General features: G+C 39.2%; 1 long non-coding RNA gene across 1 annotated transcript; it reads left to right on the top strand.

The window, feature by feature from the left end:
- Position 1: 1 nt before the first annotated feature.
- Positions 2–20,549, top strand: LOC113883326. Its single transcript, XR_003508623.1, has 3 exons — positions 2–87; positions 1,364–1,453; positions 20,415–20,549. It is a non-coding gene; the product is annotated as an uncharacterized LOC113883326 (long non-coding RNA).
- The last annotated feature ends 1,389 nt before the right edge of the window (positions 20,550–21,938 follow it).

The following is a 21,938-nucleotide window of genomic DNA, read 5'->3' as shown; positions in this document are numbered from 1 at the left end:
GGGGCGGATGAGCTGGCTTTCAGGCCCAACCTCGCGAGAGTTGGACCTGGTGTGCTTGAGACTACTGTAGCGGCGGGACTTTGTCTGGTAACGTCTGCTAGTGCGGTCCTGAGGTGCTCTTTCCTCTCGCCCCGAGTGTGCGGTTTTTGACTCGTCTGCTCGTCCGTGTTTCTGTCTCAGTCCCACATTTAAAGCCGAGTAGATAGTTTAGTTTCGGTTTGCCTAAAGTGGGGAAATTGGCTTCCAAACACACGTACTTAAACTCTGTTTAGGTTCCAGGTCACGGATTTGGGGCTGGAAGCGCGAACATCAATGAGCCCCGGGCCGCTAGCTTTCAGGCACTCCCATCCTAGCAAAGGAGAGAAACTTGTGCATACGATGTGATTAGAACTTTTACAGAAGTGTGATCAGAATGCTGCGGTGACCTGGTTCAGCAGGTGGTCAGAGGGAGCTAATAAAAGGAATTGAAGCAGTGGCTAAGAGGAGTCAGTGTTTTGAAGAAAGGCAAAGACGCAGTCCTTGAAAATACCTGGTGTGTAGTAGAGCAGTGAGTGGCATGTCTTAGGAGGTGGTCATTCATACACTCATGAAACTCCAATACTTTGGCCACCTGATGCGAAAAGCTGACTCATTTGAAAAGACCCTGATACTGGAAAGACTGAGGGCAGGAGGAGAAGGGGACGACGGAGGATGAGATGGTTGGATGGCATCACCGACTCAATGGACATGGGTTTGGGTGGACTCCGGGACTTGGTGATGGACAGGGAGGCCTGGCGTGCTGCGGTTCATGGGGTCGCAAAGAGTTGGACTCGACTGAGCGACTGAACTGATACGTACACTCAAATAAACACCATTACACAGGGTGGGCTTAAGAAAATGGTGGGAGGTACTACGATGAGTAAGGGAGCAGGAACTTGATCTGAAAGGAACCATTGATGCATGTAACCAATTTACCTTGGAGAATGAGCACCCAGTTTCCAGTATCTTCCCATTTTCAAGAAAATCCCCAAATCCTGAGTTATGTGAAATTTTAAATGTTCTAATCTATAAATGCTGGTAACTCTTTAAAGGGCTCCCCTGGTGGCTCAGAAAGTAAAGAATCCACCTGAAATACAGGAAAAATGGTTGAAGAAAGAAGTTGTCTTAGCAGCTTAGTTTAAGCCTTTTCAGCTTTTCCAGACTGATTATGTCTGTGTGAGTGTGTATGAAAATCGGGAATCTGGCTGAACTATCTCCCCTTAACTTGTACTTTCTATTCTTTGTTCTTTTCTCCTAAACACCAATGCACTTTATTTATAATTTCCCTGTAACAACTGTATTTGGCCTTTATTTCTTATATACGCATTTCTTGTCTCCTCTTTAGACTTAGTGGCAGACATCCTGTTTCCTTTTAACGACATTGAGCTTCTACATGTGTGAGGATCACTGGTAGACACTACAGTGATTGGAAACGGTAATTATCAAGATACTATTTCTGACCTCCTTGGAAGTTACATGTTATAATAAGATGTAAGAGAGGTGTTGATTGAAAAAAAAAAAAAAACAACAACAAAAACCACCTTACAACCTCAAAGTTGGGAGTTAACATTTTTGTTCAGAAGTCTTTCTGAGGCCTTACGCCCTGAAGGCAGCCAAGGAGCTCTGAGGGACTGATCCAAAGGGGTATGGGAGGAGCCAGGAGGAGTTTTTACAACAAAAACCAGGTTGGAAGTCAAGTGATCACGGCTAATTAAAGAAAAACCAGACATCTCAAGTTAATGAATTTAGCCATATATGGGAAGATGCAAGAGTCTGGGCTTATTGAAGTTTTTCTTTCAATATGCACCTTAAAGATCTAGGTCCAGTTGTTGTGGTTTTTTTTTTTCCTAACTCCTTCCTGAATCCCCTCAGGGTGCACCATTGCAGTGGCTGACAGCTTGGTGGTGGGCAGCCTGTTTGTCTCTTTCCTGAGCTCCCCCTGGGCTCAATAGTGGCTGATGGCTTGATGGCTGCAGCATCATGTGTTTGCTGATATGGCAAGTGACATTTTACATTCACAGAGATGTTCATAAAATGTTACAAGCACAGATGAGGGCAAGATTGGCTCTTTCTGGAGGAGCTGGAAAAGCTTCATCTCATTTGAACTGTTCAACTTGGATGGTTTTTATTCAGCTTTGTATCACCCATGGTAAATGTTGAGGTACAACAGAGCATGACCTTTGAAGTTAGACTTAGTTTTCTCTCTTGATTTCCTTTCTGTCTTTTTTTTTTCTTTTTTTGCCATCATGCCACAAGACTTGCTGATCGAACCTGGGGCCAGGCAGTTAAAGCACTGAATCCTAATCACTGAACCGCCAGGGAATTCCCCATACCTGGTTTGTAGTACTTGCTTTTCCACTTAATTGACAGCAGTCCTTGAACATATTAACATCTTTGAGCCTCAGTTTCCTTACCTGTAAAATAGTAATAGCATCAACTACATGAAACCATTATGAAGATTAAAGTATATTATAAAACATATAAAACTGTGGCACACACATTTGATCAAGTCCAACATGCTATTTTATGTACTACTAAGAAAGAAAATAACTAAGAAAACCATGATTGTAAGATGCATTTCATCCAGAGGTGTTAAAATGTAATAAAAAGCCTTTAATTTATTCCTCAGTTAATATTTACTACAAAACTGTCTACTGTTGGGATAACATTTCCTTCTCTGTGTATGCTAGTTGCTGAGTCATGTCCAGCTCTTTGCTACCCAATGGATGCATAGGAGCCTGACAGACTCCTCTGTCCATGGAATTCTCCAGGCAAGAATACTGAAGTGGTTGCCATTCCCTTCTCCAGGGTATCTTCCTGACCAGGGGATCGAACTCTTGTCTTTTATGTCTACTGCATTGGCAGGTGGATTCTTTACCACCAGTGCCACCTGGAAAGCCCTCTCTAGGGCAATGATGTGACCCTTTTGCTGAAGAACAGTGCTAGAGGCAATTCAATGACATCTTTATTGCATGCTACCAGATTCATTTATCATGTCTTTAAGCACTCAGTTGTACTGATTTTTAGGTTTCAAAGTTTTGTCCCTGAAGACCACTCCAAAAAGTCACTGTACTGCTCTTAATTTCTATGATTATTACAAGGCTTATGTCCTGGGACTTCCTCTCACTCTTCTCTAGGATAGGAGTCACTATTTCCTGAACCAACATCTTCTGCCTTAGTTTATACTTTTTTTTTTTAAGTTGTGGTACAACCTCAAGTAACTTTCTATGAAAGGTAAGTGGGAGCTAAACTTCAGTGTTCTTACATTATTAGTAGTAATAATTATATTTACTACTAGGCTCAGCATTGTAAAAGATTATGAGAGAAATTAAATCACTTCTCTTAACTGAGGTATGAAAGAATATGGTCTTTAGGTTTAAATTGTAACCCTACCTCATGCAACCTGTATTATTCTAGGAAGTGAATTTAATTTCTCTGAGCCTCTTTTTTTTTTTTTTTAATATGTGAAATGGAGGTAAAAATATCTACTTTGCAGAATTACTATGAGGTTTATATAAGGCTAGGGGCAAAGTTCTGGAGTCAGGCTACCTGTCTTCAAGTCTTAGCTTCACCACTCAAGTAGATGTGCACTTTTAGGCAAATTATTTCACTGCACTGTCCCTTGGTTTCCTTAAATGATATAATAATAATAGCACCTTAGTCCAAAGGGTTTTTTTTTTTTTTAATTATGTGAGTAAAGTATTTAAAATGGTACTTGGCTCCTAGAAAGTTCATAGTAAGTGTTAACTATTACTAATATTGGTTCTTATTAAACCACCTAGCACATAATCCTTGGACTAGCTTTTTCTCATTCTATTCATTTTCCTGGTGACCTTGCTTTCTCCAATAGCAGTTACCATCTATCCACTGGTAGCGGAAATTTTTTTCTGATTCTCAGACCTAGTATCTAACTGCCAACTAGGCATTTTCATGTGGATATTCCAAACTGAATCTATGCAGTTCTTTCACCCAAACTCCAGTTTTCTCTTCTTCCCTTATACTTACATATATACTTACACTTCCCTTATATATATATACATATATATATAATTATTAAGTCTTAAAAAGAACATTCTAATACATACTGCAACATAGATGAGCCTGGAAGACATTATGCTGAGTGAAATAAGCCAGTCACAAAAGGACAAATACTGTGTGATTCCAGTATGAGGTGCTTAGAGTTGCCAGTCCAAAGACGCAGAAAGTAGAATGGTGGATGATCAGGACTGGGAAGAGGAGAGAGAGAAGAGTTATTGTTTAATAGGCACAGAATTTCAGTTTGGGAAGATGAAAAGTTCTGAAGATGGATGTGGTGGCTGATTGTTGTATAGCAATATGAATGAATTGGACTCTTGTTGACTAAGAGGGTTACTCCATTCCTTCTAAGGGATTCTTACCCATAGTAGTATACATAATGATCATCTGAATTAAATTTACCCATTCCCATCCATTTTACTTTACTGATTCCTAAGATGTCAGTGCTCAGTCTTATCATCTGCTTGACCATTCCAATTTACCTTGATTCATGGACCTAACATTGTAGGTTCCTATGCAGTATTGTTCTTTATAGCATTGGAATTTACTTTCACCACTGGACACATCCACAACTGAATGTTGTATCCACTTGAGACACATCCACAACTCAGTGTATCTGCTTCATGGTTTTTGGCTTTTGTTTTTTTTTAGCCACTTCATTCTTTCTGGAGCTATTAGTAATTGCTCCACTGTCATATCTTTTTGCCTTTTCATACTGTCAGTGGGGTTCTCATGGCAAGAATATTGGAGTGGGTTGCCATTTCCTCCTGCAGTAGACCATGATTTGTCAGAACTCTTCACTATAACCCATTTGTCTAGGGTGGCCCTGCACGGCATGGCTAATAGCTTCATTGAGTTATGCAAGCCTCTTAAACATGTCAAAGCTGTTATCCATGAAGGGGGAACTGTACCCTAAGACACAGTTAAAAAGGTAGGCTTGATATTGTGCATATGGTACCATAAATTTTAAAAGACTTTGTTAATTGGACCATATCTAGAGGATATGGATCAGCAGAGTCTTTTGATCCTTGTGGGAGTGTAAATTGGTACCATCCCCTCCAAAAGTTTGCCATTACCCTGTGGAGATAAACATTTGCGTACCCCATGACCTACCATTTTGCTCCTGGGTATATACCCAAAAGAAACTTGAACAAGTACCAGGATATATATAAGATTATTCATATGAGCATTCTCTTTAATATCAGAATCTAAAAACAACCCCAATGCCCATATACAAATAGAGGATAGATAAATTAGGATATATACTCTAGATTTTACAGTACTACAGTTATAGTCCTTAATAATGGGCTTTCCAGTTGGCTCAGTAGGTAAAAAATCTGCAGTGCAGGAGGCGCGGGTTTGATTCCTGGGTCAGAAAGATCCTCTGGAGGAGGGCATGGCAACCCACTCCAATATTCTTGCCTGAAGAATCCCATGGACAGAGGAGGCTGATGGGCTACAGTCCATAGGGTTGCAAAGGGTCAGACACAACTGAAGCAACTGAACATGCACACAAGCATGCCTTAATTAATCCTAGCAATACGATATTGAGTGAAAAGAATGTAAGAATTACATACAGCATGAAGTAGACTTTGTATTGTTAATAACTTCTAAGTTCCCCACCCAACACTATTTAGGAATATATATGTGTGTATATATATATTCATATATATATACATGTATATATAGGTGATAATAAAAAGAAAAGCAGGAAAATGATTGTTTTTAATATATACTTTTTTTATAAGTATAGTTGACCTACAGTGTTTCAGATGCACAGCAAGGTTATACATATACACATATATTTTTGAGATTATTTTCCATTATAGGTTATTACAAGATATTGACTAGAGTTCCCTGTGCTATACTGTAAACCTTTATTGCTTGTTGCATATTTTTTAAATTAGGAATCTAGCATTCTTTTCATACTAAGTCAAATAAGTGGAATCAAAATGTCATAAATGTTTCAATTAGGCAAAATTTCATAAGTTCTCTAAAATATATATATATTATACATATTATATGTATGTGCTGCAGTCCACTGGTTCGCAAAGAGTCAGACACAACTGAGTGACTGAACTGAACTAAAAATATATATACAAAAAATATATATATACAAAATACACATATATATATATATAAATATATATCAAGCTACCATGCTTGATAAAGGCTTGAGAAAGGACATCCAAAAAAAAAGGAGATGGAGAAATTTGAAAAAAACTAATTGAAATGGGAGCACTGAATATGAAATAGAAAAAGTGAAGCAAACTAGATAAAGTAAAAGATCATCATATAGTACAGTTGTTTTTAAACATGGATGCTCATTAGAAAGATACCTGGAGCTCTGGAGAAAGTACAACAAAACCTGGGTGTTTGTATTTTTCAAAAAATTCCAAGATAACTAGGATATGCATCAGGATTTTAAAAAGTGATTACAGGTTTTTCTATTAAATAGTAGTTTTGGTGATATAGAGTTCTATTATTTTTCTGTTGACCAGTCATGCTACAATGGTATTAAGTGAGTAATAGTTACATAATCACAATAGTAAAAAATATTTATCAGTTTTCACAATCAGTAGACAAAAAATAAAAGATCATTACAATTAACCTAACAGTATAAAACAATGTATGTAATACAGTTTGGGGGTCAAGCAAGTGATGTGGTAAGTGGAATTGCATACATGCACATATAACTACTGGGGCTTCCCAGGTGGTGCTAGTGGTGAAGAACCCGCCTGCCAGTGTAAGAGACATAAGAGAAGTGGGTTCGATCCCTGAATTAGGATGATCCCCTGGAGGAGAGCATGGCAATCCACTCCAGTATTCTTGCCTGGAAAATCTCATGGACAGAGGAGCCTGGTGGGCTACAGTCTGTAGTGTTGCAAAGAGTTGAACATGACTGAAGTGACTTAGCATGCACACACATATATCTAATATACATTCTATATCTGCCCAGCCAGACTCTTTTGGTTGGTGCATTTAATCCATTTACATTTAAGGTAATTATCTGTATGTATGATCCTATTACCATTTTCTTATCTGTTTTGGGTTTATTTTCTGTAGGTCTTTCCCTTCTTTTGTGTTTCCTACCTAGAGAATTTCCTTTATCATTTGTTGTAAAGCTGGTTTTTTGGTGCTAAATTCTCTTAACTTTTGCTTGTCTGAAAAGCTTTCAAATCTGAAGGAGAGTCTTACTGGGTATAGTAGTCTTGGTTGTATATTCTTCCGTTTAATTGGTTTAAATGTATCATGCCATTCCCTTCTGGCTTAAAGAGTTTGTGTTGAGAAATCAGCTGATAGCCTGGTGGGAGTTTCCTGGTATGTTATTTGTCACTTTTCCCTTGTTGCTTTTAATATTTTATCTTTGTCTTTTTGTCAGTTTGATTACTATCTGTCTTGATGTGTTCCTCTTTAGGTATTTCCACTGTGCTTCCGCAACTTGCTCGACTATTTCCTTTCCCATGTTATGGAAATTTTCATCTATTATCTCCTCAAATATTTTCTCAAGTCCTTTCTCTCTCTCTTCACGTTCTGGGACCCCTATAATGTGAACGTTGGTGCACTTAATGTTGTCTCAGAGGTCTCTCAGGGTGTTCTTTTCTCTATATTCTGCTCTGCAGCAGTGATTTCCACCATCCTGTCCTCGAGGTCATTTATCCATTCTTCTGCCTCAGTAATTCTGTTTATTCCTTCTAGTGTATTATTCATCTCTATTTTCCTGAGATCCTGAATTTAGTTGTTTTTTAGTTGTTTAAGTTGTTTTTTTTTTAATTGTTTTTTCTGGGGTTTTATCTTGTCCCTTCATCTGGGGCATAACTTTCTGCTCTTCCATACTCTTTAACTTTCTATAATGTGATTTTTGTGGGACTGTGGTTCTTCTTGCTTCTTCTGTCTGCCCTCTGATGGAGGAAGCTAAGAGGCTTGTGTAAGCTTCCTGATGGGAGGGACTGATGGTGGGAAAAACTGGATCTTGCTCTGGTGGGCAGGGCCTTGCTCAGTTAAGCTTTAATCCAATTACCTGCTTGATGGGTGGGGTCATACTCCCTCCCTGGTAGTTGTTTGGCCTGAGGCAACCCAGCCCAGGGATCTAAGGTAGGATTAATGGCAACCTCCAAGAGGAACCTCCAACTGGGATATTCCCAGACAGGTGCTGCCAGTCCCTGCATCCCTGTGGTGGCCCCTGCTGATCCCGCCTCCACAGGAGATGGTTCAACACTAGCAGATAATTTTAGTTCAGTCTCCTGAGGGTAACTGCTCCTTTCTTCTGGGTCTTGGTGTGTGCAAGATTTTGTTTGTGCCCTTCAAGAATGGAGTCTCTGTTTTTCCCAGTCCTGTGGAAGTCCTATAGTCAAATACCGATGGCCTTGAAGGTGGGGATTCTGTGGGGATTCCCAGTCCCTTTGTTGGATCCCCAGGCTGGAAAGCCTGCTGTCGGGTTCAGAACCTTCACAACAGTGGGAGAACTTCTTTGGTATTATTGTTCTCCAGTTTGTGGGTCACCCACCTTGCAGGTATGAGATTTGATTTCATCGCAGTTGTACCCCTCCTACCATCTCACTGCGGCTTCTTCTTTGTCTTTTTACCTTTTTGGGGTGGGGGGGGCAGGGGCAGGTGGCTTCACTGATAGCTCAATTGGTAAAGAATCCCCTGCAATGCAGGAGACCCTGGTTGAATTCCTGGGTTGGAAGGAGCCCCTGGAGAAGGGAACAGCTACCCACTCCAGTATTCTGGTGTGGAGAATTCCGTGGACTGTATAGTCCATGGGGTCACAAAGAGTTGGACATGACTGAGCGACTTTCACATCACATCTTTTTTTTTGTTTGTTCCACAGTCCTTCTGTTGAATGTTCAACAGCTAATTGTGATTTTGGTGCTCTCACAGGAGGAGATAAGTGCATGTCCTTCTACTCTGCCATCTTGGAGAATGATGATTTAGATAGTGGTACCTTGAATAGGGGGGCTTCCCTGGTGGCTCAGATGGTAAAGTGTCTGCCTGCAGTGTGGGAGACCTGGGTTCGATCCCTGAGTTGGGAAGATCCCCTGGAGAAGGAAATGGCAACCCACTCCAGTACTCTTGCCTGGAAAATTCCATGGACGGAGGAGCCTGGTAGGCTACAGTCCATGGGGTCGCAAAGAGTCGGACACGACTGAGCGACTGGATGATGCAATGGAAGGTCAAAGAGGTGAATGTAAATGTAAATTCATGTTCTAGTTTTCACGTTGGTAATTTCATGGGTATTTTTTTAAGTAATTAATTTTTGGCTACACTGGATCTTCATTGCTGTGCATGGGCATTCTCATTGCCTTGAGTAGGGGCTACTGCCTAGCTGCAGTGAGTGGGCTTCTCAGTGTGGTGGCTTCTCGTGTCGTGGAGCACAGGTTCTATGGCACACAGACTTCACTAGTTGTGCTACAGAGGCTTAGTTGCCTCTCAGCAAGTGGAAATTTCCCAGACCAGGGATTAAACCCATGCCCCTGCATTGGTAGGTGGATTCCTAATCACTGGACCACCAAGAAAGTCCTGTTGTATTATTTTAAATGAAAGAATTGTTGACTAAAAAAAAAGATGTGCAACTTGAGAGTTATGAGTTAAGTTTTATTTGGGGCAAAAAGAGGACTGTAGCCCAGGAGGCAGCATCTCAGATAGCTCTGAGAGACTGTTCCAAAGTGGCAGTGGGGGAAAGTCAATATATAAGGTTTTGGTGAAAGGGGAGTTCAATACCATGAAGCCCTCAATTTACAAAAGGTTTTTTGTTAGTCTTGAGGGTCTGATGTCACCATGAAGGGAGGAGATGCAAGGACTGAGATAATAAAATCTATTCCTAAAAACATCCAACTATCTAAAGACCTGTCCCACCAGATTTCCTGGAGCACAGAGCGCCTCACTCCACCCTGAATTCCCTCAGGGGTTGTTGAAGGTCAACAGCTATAGCAGTGGGGTTCAATCTCAGTAGAGGCAGATGGCAAATGCCTTGTTGTTCAGGCATTGGTGATGCTCTTGGTAAGTGCCAATTTGTAGTTGACAGAATGAATGAAGGTTCTAGCCTTGAATGAACAATTGGTGAGAATGTGTCAGGAGCCAAGAATAATAGTAAATCTAAATCTGTGCATCTGAGCTTAAAAGTATTTTTCTTTTTTGCATTTAACTGTATATCTGCTTGATATTGTTGAAGAACAGGAGGGGGGAGTAATCTTTTAAACTACTTGCTATCAAGTAAAAATGACACTCTAGAAAAATTTCACATTTCTTATGTGGCTTCAAGTACCCTCTGATTGACTGCCACACTTTTGCCTGAGCATTTAAATATCTCAAGTGTAAAAGAGCCGTGATAGTGGAAAGACACCAAAATATCTTGAGTTTGGATGGGAATTTTGCAAAATAATCTCTGTTTTTTTTAAGAAGATTAGTCTGCCAACTTTACAAAGGATAGATTTATTTGGAGGAGAGTTGCAGTCAGTAAAACCAACTATGAGGCTATCATCATGATACAATTTTTCAAGTGAAGATGCCCTGAACTAAATTGCATAGTAATCAGCAGAAACTGACAAGAGAAGAAAAATCCAAGAGAGTTTTGAAGGATGAAATATTAATTCTTAGAATTAAATAAAATGAGGTGAACAAGAATTCTAAAGTTCTAAGAATTCTGAGGTTTATACCAGAGACATTTCTAGGTATACTGAGACCTAGGGAAGTGAAAGTCACTCAGTAGTCTTTGACTCTTTGTGACCCCATGGATTATACAGTCCATGGAACTCTCCAGGCCAGAATACTGGAGTAGGTAGCCTTTCCATTCTCCAAGGTATCTTCCCAAGTCAGGGATCAAACCCAGGTCTCCCACATTGTGGTTGGAATCTTTACCAGTTGAGCCACAAGGGAAGCCCTATATATGTACATGTGTATATATATATATATAGAGAGAGAGAGAGAGAGAGAGAGAGATTGAGAGAGAGAAAGAGAGCTCTAAAGCTTTTACAATTCTTGGGGTCTTTTAAAAGGAAAAATATAGAATTACAGTAGTATTCACTTCTTCAAAAGTGAATACTTCCTTATTTAAAAGGAACCAGTGCCAGTGAGGATCCCAAAAGCTTAAGTTTCTTTCGTTGATTTCATGGTAAATATCTCTGAATGTTTTTATTTTTATTTATTTATTTATTTTGGCTGCACTGAGTCTTTTTTGCCGCATGCAGGCTTTCTCTAGTTGAGGTGAGGGGGCACGACGCAGTTGCACTAGGGTGTGTGGGCTTCTTATCACAGTGGCTTCTCTTGATCACCAGGGCTTCCCTGGTGGCTCAGAGGTTAAAGTGTCTGCCTGGAATGTGGGAGACCCAGGTTCGATCCCTGGGTCAGGAATATCCCCTGGAGAAGGAAATGGCAACCCACTCCAGTACTCTTGCCTGGAGAATCCCATGGAGGGGGGAGCCTGGTAGGCTACAGTCCATGGGGTCACAAAGCGTCGGACACGACTTCACTTTCACTTTCTTTCTCTTCATACAGAACTTGGGGTCCGGGCACACTGCCTCAGTACTTGTGGTGCACCAGCTTACTTGCCCCATGGCATGTGGGATCTTCCCAGACCATGGCTCAATTTGGCAACTGGGTTCTTAACCACTGAACCACAAGGGAAGTCCAGTCTCAGAATTTTAACCTTTATTTTGACAAGCGTGACAGAGTGTCTGGGTAGCCTTTTAAGAGAGGAAAATACAAAAAATTCAGTTTTGACAATAAACTTCTATAATCCTAAGAATTAGAAGAGGCCTTTGAAAATGCTTGAATACCTAAACTAATCCACATTCCTTTTCTGATGTGTGACTCTGGGCCATCTTAATAGAAGACTTTAAAACATGAGGTGACTTTTCCCTTTATGAATACACATTGTCACACTCACTCAGTATCCCTATAATAGACTATTGGCCAATAATTCACTCACACTCACTACTTAGACTCATACCCACCTTAGTAATTCACTTTGCTACCAAAAAGTCATGGGTTTTATTCACGGAGAAACATAAATACCGTAAACAATGCTATTAATGTTCATAGCTTCATTTCTCTGAGTCCAGGCCATTTTTAGGATCTCATTGACCTGTGCATTTAGTATAGGGCATATTAGTAGATACACAAAAATATTTGTCAAAGAGATGAAATACATATTCTACACACAAAAGCATTCCACCAAAGCACAGGGAAATTTTAACTTTCCATTCTTGTGGTATAGGTCATTCATCCTTGCCCAGACAGAGGGAAATTGTTCTGTACGGGACAAATTAAAACTTTTTCATTCAATATGATTCTCATACATTTTTGTGTCTCAGGGTTCTCTCTTGAGTCTCATGCAAATAATTCATTCCATAATGTTTTCAACAGAGAGGCCAGTTGGCTATTTCACATAAAACTTCCTAAATGAATGTACCATAGTGATTTTACTTTTATTTAGGTCTGATCTTCAACTTTGAAAGTTCAGAAACTTCATTATATGGATTTGTATGAAGTTGATCAGATTTCCATGAAACTAGGTTGAAAGAAAGTGACTTTATCCCTGGCATTTAGATTAATGTTACATTGTAGGGACTTCCCTGGTGGTCCAGTAGCTAAGACTCCATGCTCCCAACACAGGGGGCCCAGATTCAATCCCTGGTCAGGGAACTATATCCCACATGTTGCAACTAAGAGTTCAAATGCTACAACTAAAAGATCCTGCATGCTGCAACAAGATCAAAGATCCAGTGTGCTGCAGCTGAGACCTGGCACAGCCATTAGTAAATAAATAAATATATTTTTTCAAAAATACTACATTGAATATTCTCAGTAACTGTTTTCATTAATGACAAAGTAAGAGGCAATAAAATGAAGGTTTGTTAGAATTATTTCCAGATAATTTAGTACAGGCATACCATAAGACTTATAAAAAGCTAGAGAAATAAGTAGGACTTTGAATTGCAGGTGAAACATAGTCCAAATTTTTATTCAGAAGACAGCAGATCCTTTGAAGATTTTAGAGCAAAAAAAAAAAAAAAAGTGATATGATCAAACTGGTGCCTTAGGAAAAAGAATTTGGCAACACAATTCAGAATGGAAGGCAGATTAATTTGAAGACCATGCTGACATCTAGACAAACAAAAAAGCCAGAACTAGGGTGTCAGTGAAAAGAATGATGACTACTAGAAACCAGGAAGGTTATTCATGGGACTAACTTAGCATGGCTTAGGGAATAGAGAAAGGAGAAATGGCAAAAATTATTTTGGTGTTTCTAGTGTGGCTGATGGGAAAATACATCCATAAAAATCTTGTTTTATAAACTCAGCTTGGTCTTGTATGCTCTTTGCAGTCTTTTTAATCTCATTTGCTACACCCTTATTCCATTCCCTTTGTAGAATCTTTCTCACATCTTTCATCACATTGTAGCTCATCTTATTTTTATTCAATAAGTTCACCTTTTAGTTCTCAGAAACCTAAAGTAGTTTGTGGTAGATTTCATCTCTTCCCTGTGTTTCATTTGGGATGTTTTCTAGTGCTTTAAATTCACTCATCAGTCTTCTATAATACCTAATGTACTGTCTCTTTTATACTGTGTGTTTCATTCCTATGAGTTTGATTTTTGATCTTTTTTCTATATCTTCCATGTCTCTGTTTAGCATATTCAGTCTTTCCTAGCTTCTTGCAATTCAGATATAACACTGTTTTATACGTTTTTAACTACCTCCCTAGATCCAAGTATCTCAATTGATGCCAAATAGGATAAGTTAAAGAAAAAGGCACATCAAGGCACATTACAGTTGCATTGGTGAAAAGCACTGATAAAAGAGAAAATTGAAAAGCAATAAGAGGAACAAAAATACACATTATACACAAAGAAACAAAAATAAAATGATAGCAACTTTCTCATTAGAACCTAAGCAAGTCAGATCATAGAATATTTTTAATATGCTGAAAATAACTGATTCTTCCTGTAACAAAAATATTCTTCAAAATTAAGGTAAAATAAAGATATTTTCAGACAAATCTGAGATAAATGGTCACTAACATATTTTACTACAGTAAAAGAAGTATTACTCCAGGCTGAAAGAGAATGATACAAGATTAAAAGCTGGATTTATACAAAGGAATGAAGGTGCCAGAAATAATAAACCCAGTAAATATACTGATTTTCATAAATAAAGCAGTGAGAGATTTTCTCTTCTTGGGCTCCAAAATCACTGCAGATGGTGACTGCAGCCATGAAATTAGAAGGTACTTGCTCCACTACAAAAAAGCTAGTGGATGTGATGGAATTCCAGTTGGGCTATTTAAAATCCTAAAAGATGGTGCTGTGAAAGTGCTGCACAGAATATGCCCAGCAAATTTGGAAAACTCAGCAGTGGCCACAGGACTGGAAAAGGTCAGTTTTCATTCCAATCCCAAAGAAAGGCAATGTCAAAGAATGCTCAAACTAGTGCATAATTGCACTCATCTCACGTGCTAGTAAAGTAATGCTCCAAATTCTCCAAGCCAGGCTTCAACAGTACGTGAACTGTGAACTTTCAGATGTTCAAGCTAGATTTAGAAGACACAGAAGATCAAATTGCCAACATCTGCTGGATCATCAAAAAAGCAATAGAGTTCCAGAAAAAACATCTACTTTTGCTTTATTGACTATGCCAAAGCCTTTGACTGTGTGGATCACAACAACCTGGAAAATTCTTCAAGAGATGGGAATACCAGACTACCTGAACTGCCACCCGAGAAACCTGTATACAGGTCAGGAAGCAACAGTTAGAACTGGACAAGGAACAACAGACTGGTTCCAAATAGGAAAAGGAGTATGTCAAGGCTGTATATTGTCACCCTGCTTATTTAACTTATATGCAGAGTACATCATGAGAAATGCCAGGCTGGATGAAGCACAAGCTGGAATCAAGACTGCCGGCAGAAATATCAATAACCTCAGGTATGCAGATGACACCACCCTTATGGCATCATAAGTGAAGAGGAACTAAAAAGCCTCTTGATGAAAGTGAAAGTGGAGAGTTAAAAAGTTGGCTTAAAACTCAACATTCATAAAACTAAGATCATGGCATCTGGTCCCATCATTTCATGGCAAATAGATGGGGAAACAATGGAAATAGGGACAGACTTCATTTTGGGGGCTCCAAAATCACTGCAGATGGTGATTACAGCCATGAAATTAAAAGACGCTTACTCCTTGGAAGAAAAGTTATGACCAGCCCAGGCAGCATATTAAAAAGCAGAGACATTACTTTGCCAAAAAAAGTCCATCTAGTCAAAACTATAGTTTTTCCAGTATATGGATGTGAGAGTTGGACTATAAAGAAAGCTGAGTGCTGAAGAATTGATGCTTTTGAACTGTGGTATTATAGGAGACTCTTGAGAGTCCCTTGGAGTGCAAGGAGATCCAATCCTCCATCCTAAAGGAAATCAGTTCTGAATATTCAATGAAAGGACTGATGCTGAAGCTGAAACTGTAGTACTTTGGTCACCTGATGCGAAGACCTGACTCATTTGAAAAGACCCTGATGCTGGGAAGGATTGAAAGTGGAAGGAGAAGGCAATGACAGAGGATGAGGTGGTTGGATGGCATCACCGACTCAGTGGCCATGAGTTTGAGTAAACTCTGGGAGTTGATGATGGACAGAGAAGCCTGGCATACTGAAGTCTATAGGGTCACAAAGAGTTGGACACAAATAAGCAACTGAACTGAACTGCTTCTTGGAAGGAAAGGTGTGATACACCTAGACAGTTTGTTAAAAAGCAGAGATATCGCTTTTCTGACAGAGGTCTGCATAGTGAAAGCTATGGTCTTTTCAGTAGTCATGTATAAATATGAGAGTTGGACCATAAAGAAGGCTGAACACCAAAGAATTGATGCTTTCAAACTTTAGTGCTGGAGAAGACTCTTGAGAGTCCCTTGGAAGTTAAGGAGAGCAAACCATTCAATCCTAAAGAAAATCAACCCTGAATATTCATTAAAAGGACTGATGCTGAAACTCCAATACTTTGGCCACATTATGCAAAGAGCCAACTCATTGGAAAAGACCTTGATGCTGAGAAAGACTGAAGGCAAAAGAAGAGAGTGACAGAGGATGAGATGGTTGGATAGCATCACTGACTCAGTGGACATGAACTTGGGCAAAGTCTGGGTGATAGTGAGGGACAGGAAGGCCTGGTGTGCTGTAGTCCATGGGGTCACAAACAGTGGTACGTGACTTAGCAACTGAACAACAATAGTAACCTGAAGTTAATAACTTGTATAAAAGTGAAATGTATGACAAGAATAGCAACAAAGGATGTATGGGAGAAATGTAAGTATACTCTTGTATGATTTTAACATTTTATCATATAGTATAATAGTGTTGGGGCTTCCCTCATAGTTCAGTTGGTAAAGAATCTGCCTGCAGTGCAGGAGACCCGGGTTTGATTCCTGGGTCGGGAAGATCCCCTGGAGAAGGAAATGGCAATCCACTCCAGTATTCTTGCCTGGACAATCCCATGGACAGAGGAGCCTGGTGGGCTACAGTCCATGGGGTCACAAGAGTTGGACACAACTTAGCTACTAAACCACCACCACCACAATAGTATTTGAAGATAGAGTATAAGTTAAAGATGCAGTTGTAAACTCCAGATCAACCATTAAAAAACTAATACAAAAATACAGCTAATAAGCCAGAATGGAAATTAAATAGAATTTAAAAATTGATTAAAGAAAAAGGAAAAGGCAAAAAAAAGGAGAGAATGAACACATCAGAAAAATACAAAATAGTAAAATGTTAGATTTAAACCTTACCATATGGAAAATTACACTAAATATGAATGGTCTAAACATCAAAATGGAAAGGCAGAGATTTTCATACTGGCTTAAAAAAAAAAAAACCAATGAAATATATTAACACAAATTTATATATGGAAGAATATAATATATTCTTAAATTCATGTTAAAAAATATGCAAACATTACTCTTAAGAAAGGTGAACTGTATTAATATGAGACAAAGTAAACTTTAGGGCAAGTATATTACCAGGGGTAAAGAAGACATTTCATAATAACAGAAAGATCATTTCAACATAAAGACATAACAGTCTTCAATGTATATGCACTTGCCAGAGCTTCAAAATACATGAAATAAAAGCTGACAGTCTAGAAAAGAAAAATAGATAAGTCTACAATTATAGTTTGCTACAAGTAGATAGAAAATCAATAAGACTATAAAAGACTTGAAAGCATTATTAGCAAAATAGGTTTGAGATCTAAAATCAAAAAACATGAAAACATACAAATACCAGAAGAAACCGAGATGAATTTCTTTTGAACTAGAGAAGAGAAATCTGTTCTTAACTATTAAGCCAAATCAGAAGAAATGATAGGTAAAAGACTGATACATTTAAGTACTTAAGGATTTAAAAAAATTTTTTTTTGCATGGCAAAAAGTGCTACAGACATAGCAAAAGAAATGAAAACTAAAAGACAATAATTGCAGTTGTGCCACAGACAAAGGGTTGATTTAAATAAAAAACAGAAAACGAGAGCCAAACCATGACGAAAATGGAAAAAAATCACAATACACGGTTCATAAAGACAATATCTTTTAAACAAATGAAAGGATAATCACGCTTACTCACAATAAGAGAAAGTTTAAAACAATATTGAACACCATTTCTCAAATCTCATCCATCAGAAATCGAAGAATTTGACAACACACTCTGTTAGCATGGCTGTGAATTATCAAATACTGTCATATATTGCAGATGGTAATGCAAAATTGTACAACAGCATTGAAAGGAATTTGGCATTATGTGATAAACTTATTCAAATCAACTTTTAGGGAACCATTTTGGGTAAACAATGTGAGAAGGAAAGAAAAAAATCACAATTCTTACCTAGAATATCTACTTTCATGATACTGGCCCTCTTACATATTCAGATTGTCATTTCTTCCTATTCAAGAACTGATAACACAATTTTTTCTCCCCTAGGCTTTTCTTAGAGCAATTATGTAAAGTTCTGGAACCTATCAACATCCTTCTTTCTACTATGGCATTTTTACATATAGTCTGGAAAAGGAATACCTGCCCAAGTTTGCTGCTGTGTCCCCAGAGGGTCATTTTTGAAAGATATTTTACTTTTCAAAAGACTTTTACCTTTATTGAGGTATCATTGACAAATGAAATCATAAGATATTTAAAGTGTACATTGTAGTGATTTGATATATATGCACATTTTGAATGATTCCCTTCATCTAGATAGTTAACATGTCCATCACCTCACATATTTTTTTGTGTGCATGTGTGTGTTGAGAACATTTAAATTCTACTTTCAAAGCAAATTTTGATTATGCAATACAGTATCAAGTTAAAAAGGCCCAAAATGGAGTCATTTTTCCCCAAGGCAGCAATCCAAGACTTTTAAGTATAAACAAAGAGAACAAAGATTGTGGCTCATCACCCCATTTATGAAAGGGTTAAGTTGCAACTCAATGAGGTTGCCCGCCATCTGTACACTCTTTGAAGGGGCCGGAATGGGGTGAGGGAAACAGCATAAAACATTTTCTGCTTTGGGCCTGTAGATAACTAAGATCCATATTTAAGGAAGAATTTTAATGACCCTCAGTTCTTGAAACTTCCCATACACAGAAAAGCATCAAAATTATTAACTTGAGATATCTGTTCTTTGTAATTAGCAGTCATCTTTTACCCAAAATATGTTTGTCAACGTGTATTTATTTTCCAGGCCCCCCAAATCATATATATAATGGCTCCTCCCCTATGTCTTTGGAGTAGTCCCCACAGAATTACTGAAAGGCTATCTCCTGGACAATAGTTCTCTGTAAAGTCCCTGAATAAAAGTCAACTCACAACTTTTACATTGACTGTTTTTCTTTAATTTGAAACAGGCATACCTCATTTTGTTGTACTTTATGTTATTGTGCTTTGATTTTGACAATTGGTTTGTGGAAACCTCGTGTCCCCAGTGGCTCAGATGGTGACGAATCTGCCTGCAATACAGAAGACCCAGGTTTGATCCCTGGGTAAGGAAGATTCCCTGGAAAAGGGAATGGCTACCCACTCCAGTATTCTTGCCTGAAGAATTCCGTGGACAGAAGAGCCTGGTGGGCTATAGTCCATGGGGTTGCAAAGAGTTGGACATGATTGAATGAATAACACAGATACATTTTTTTTAGACATAATGTTATTGCACGCTTAACAGACTATGTGCTTAGTCTCTCAGTTGTGTCTGACTCTTTGTGACTCCGTAGACTGTAGCCACCAGGCTCCTCTGTTCATAGGGATTCTCCAGGTAAGAATACTGGAATGGGTTGCCATGCCCTCCTCCAGGGGATCTTCCCAGCTCTGGGATCGAACCCAGGTCTCCCTCATTGCAGGCAGATTCTTTACCATCTGACCCACTAGGGAAGCCCTTAATAGACTATGGTATAGTGTAAACCTAACTTTTATGTACACTGGATAAGCAAAAGTTTCATGTGACTCACTTTATTGCAATATTTGCTTTATTGTGGTGGTCTGGAACTGAGCACACAGTATCTCTGAGGTATGTCTGTAATTGCAGTTTCAGCATTCACAGAAATGTGACCTTTAAAACAGTTGGTCTGAAATTACAGGATAAAGACTCCTGCTGTTTCCTTCCCCACCCACCCAAAAAGGTAGCCTGGACTGAAACAATGTTTTCTGTTCTTTTGCTAATACCTTCTTGCCCCACTCTCCTGCTGCCTATAACCTTCCAAGGCTGCCTGCTGCCTTGTAACCCTCCATTTCATACAACTCCTCAAAACACTCTTTTAGTTGCTAGATGGCTTCTTTTTTTTCTTCTTTTCTTGCACTGTATCCTTCAGAATAACCCCACCCCACTGGGGAGAGATGATGTTCAAGAGGCAGCCAGAGCCAGGTCAGTGCTGGTGTTCAGTCATATCTGATACTTTGAGACCCTGTGGACTGTAGGCTGCCAGATTTTCCAGGCAAGAATACTGTAATGGGTTGCCATTTCCTTCTCTAGGGCACCTTCCCAATCCAGGGATCAAGCCTGCGTCTCTCGTGACTCCTGCTTGGCAGGCAGATTCTTTACCACTGCACCACCTGGGAAGCCCATTAGGTGCTAGATGGGATCCTATCCAATTCATGAATTGCCTTATATTAAATAAAACCAATTAATTTTAAAATTTACTTGAAGTTTTTTTTTTTAAACCAGTTACCAGCTATAGTCACCATGTTTTACGTTTGATCCTCAGACTTTATTAATCTTATAGCTAAAAATTTGTATACTTTTACTAACCTGTCTCTATTTTCCCCACCCTCAGGCCCTGATAACAACTTTTCTTTACTCAGCTTCTCCGTGTTTCTCTTTTTTTTTTAAAGATTCCACATATAAGTGATACATGAGACACAGAGGGAGCAGATGGTGTTGGAAAACACAGTCACATCTAACTCTTTGTGACCATGTGGACTGTAGCCTGCAAGGCTCCTCTGTCCATGGGATTTCCCAGGCAAGAATACTGGAGTGGATAGCCATTTCCTTCTCCAGAGGATCTTCCCAACACAGAGATAAGTGAGAACAATACAGTATTTGTCTTTTTCTGTCTGATAGATTTCACTTATCACAATGTCCTCAAAGTCTACCCACATTCTCACGAATAAAATGATTTCCTTCTTTCTCACAACTGAGTAATAGTTCACTGTGTAGTCATGTATGGATGTGAGAGATAGATCATATAGAAGGCTGAGCGCCAAAGAATTGACACTTTTCAACAGTGATGTTGGAGAAGACTCTTGAGAGTCCCTTGGACTGCAAGGAGATCAAAACAGTCAGTCCTAAAGGAAATCAGTCCTGAATCTTCATTGGAAGGACTGATGCTGAAGCGTCAATATTTTGGCCACCTGATGCAAAGAATTGACTCATTGGAAAAGACCCTAATGCTGGGAAAGATTGAGGGCAGGAGGAGAAGGTGACGACAGAGGATGAGATGGTTGGGTGACATCACTGACTTGATGTACATGAGTTTGCAAGCTCCGGGAGTTGGTGATGGACAGGGAATCTTGATGTGCTGCAGTGCATAGAGTTGGACAGGACTGAGTGACTGAACTGGACTCTGTGTGTGTGTATATATATGCCACATCATTTTAAAACTTATTTATTTAGGCTGTGTTGGGTCTTCCTTGCTGCCTGAGGGCTTGCTCTGGTTGGGGCGAGTTGGTGCTACTCTGTAAGTTGCTGTGCATGGGCTTCTCCCTGCAGTGGCTTCTCTCTGTGGAGCATGGGCTTTAGGTGCACAGGCTTCTGTAGTTACAGTCCGCAGGTTCTAGAGCTTGGGCTCAATAGTTGCGGCACACAGACTTAGTTACTGTGTCTGGAATCTTCCCATACCAAGGATCGAACCCATGTCCCCTGCATTGGCAGGCAGATTCTTACCACTGGACTACCAGTAAAGTCCATGCTACATATTCTTTATCCATGCTCTATTCATTCGTCTATTTATGGACACTTAGGCTGTTTCCATATTTTGACTATTGAGAATAATGCTGCAATGACATATAAGTCAACAGGTGTATCTTTGATATCCTATTTTAATTTCATTTGGATATATATCCAGAAGTAGGATGGCTAGGTCATATGGTAGTTCTAGTTTTATTGTTTGAGCAACCTCTGTGTTATTTTCCATACTGGCTGCACAAATTTGCAGTCCCACCCACAGTGTACAAATATTCTCATTTCTCTGCATCCTCACCACCACTTGTTGGTTTGATAACCATTTTAACAAGTGCAAGGTGATATTTCATTGTGGTTTTGATTTGCATTTCCCAAAGTGAAAGTGGAGAGTGAAAAAGTTGGCTTAAAGCTCAACATTCAGAAAACGAAGGTCATGGCATCCGGTCCCATCACTT

This window comes from Bos indicus x Bos taurus, chromosome 3 (assembly GCF_003369695.1).
Source record: "Bos indicus x Bos taurus breed Angus x Brahman F1 hybrid chromosome 3, Bos_hybrid_MaternalHap_v2.0, whole genome shotgun sequence".
Classification (NCBI taxonomy): domain Eukaryota; kingdom Metazoa; phylum Chordata; class Mammalia; order Artiodactyla; family Bovidae; genus Bos; species Bos indicus x Bos taurus.
The sequence above is the reverse complement of the archived record's forward strand: the minus strand, read 5'-3'. Positions and strand labels throughout refer to the sequence as shown.